We start from the raw sequence: 1780 nt of genomic DNA, 5'->3' as shown, positions 1-1780 counted from the left end.
TACTTACATCTACACATTTACTGTAGCTAGTTACATCTACACACAATTACTGATGTTAGTTACTTACATCTACACATTTACTGTAGCTAGTTACATCTACACACAATTACTGATGTTAGTTACTTACATCTACACACAATTACTGATGTTAGTTACTTACATCTACACATTTACTGTTGTTAGTTACTTACATCTACACACATTTATTGTTTTTAGTTACTTACATCTATACACAATTACAGTTGTTAGTTACTTACATCTACACACAATTACAGATGTTAGTTACTTACATCTAAACACATTTATTGTTGTTAGATACATACATCTACACACTTACTGTTGTTAGTTCTTGTTAGTCTTTGTTCTTGTATTGAAGAACAGATTTTGTATATTACTGAACTTAACAGTCAATAAAAACGAATTTATATGTTCTTTCACTTCACATAATGACACAAAACTGTAAATGCACATTCATAGCATTCTGTTTCTTAAGATTTGGCAGTCCTGGTGGACCAGATAATACAAATTCACATAAACAAACCATACATGATTGGATCTGTGATGCTCATTGATCTACTTTTTGTATAGAAAATCACCAGAATATAAATAAACTTACAGAGAATGACTAAAATTCCAATTCAGTCTTATATACTTCATGCCATAAAAAAGGGAAGTCTTATGTAGTCAATACAAAAGAATAAAGTATACAGGAGTTTTAAGTTTATTCTTCATAGCTAATGTTGTTCATTTATGCATTGATACTAATTTATTTCTAGGTTCACGTTTCATGACAAACAAGAACTACTTTAAGATGGAATAAAACTTTGTTTGTAAGCAATTCTTTGATATATTTTTTGTTCATTAGTTATATGGCTGTCAATTGTTACGACAGCGGAAGTCACGTGACACTGGAAGCATGCACACTGAAGTTTTAGAAGAATCATGACTGTTCCTGGCAACTCTAGTCTTTTCTAGGCGCCCTCTATTTTAGTATATAAGCCCGGCAAATAAAGCGGAGATATAATTGCAGATAGACAAATATAGAGACAGATAATTGAGTCAAGTGAGCAGTAGTGACCGTAAGTAAAGTCCATGAATCGTTTTGAATTATAGCGTGTGTTTAAGTTAAATTGACTGTGGAAATTCTGTGTATTACAAAGTTTGTAACGGTAAAGAATAAACTAGTTTTAATTAAGAAAGAACTCGTATCGCCGAAGTTTCTCGGAAAGAAATTTTTCGGAAAATTATCAAACAAACAGATATGTAACACAATGATCACAACTTGACAAACAATCTGATCTTTGTCAAGTAGTATTTGAACATAATGAAAAACTTGAATTAATATATTTCAGATGCATCTGATATATAACAAAATAGAACATTGTTTGTAACTGTAAAAATAATTTATCTCATAGAGATATTGAGAATTTTTTATATTATAGTATTTATGAAATTTTTCACTGTAGTAACAGCAACGTTATTAATATGATACTATATCATTCATTTATGCTTTGAAAGATATCATAATTTCTAGTAAGTGCTGAACGAAAATGTAATATGTTGACAGTTTGATTATTTCTAAAGAGGCAGAGTTAACACCATCAAGCTTCTGTACAATATAAAGAATGGAAAATGTGTTAAAACTGTGATGTTACATCACTCTATCATTGGAAAAACATATGTTGTGAATACCATATGGGTCCATAAAACAAAGACAAGCACTCTGATAGTTGGTAACATAGTGTTACGTCTCCGTTCGTTAGGTGATTTTCCGTAACTT

Source organism: Limulus polyphemus, unplaced genomic scaffold, assembly GCF_000517525.1.
Source record: "Limulus polyphemus unplaced genomic scaffold, Limulus_polyphemus-2.1.2 Scaffold736, whole genome shotgun sequence".
Taxonomy (NCBI): Eukaryota; Metazoa; Arthropoda; class Merostomata; order Xiphosura; family Limulidae; genus Limulus; species Limulus polyphemus.
This window is presented reverse-complemented; position numbering follows the sequence as displayed.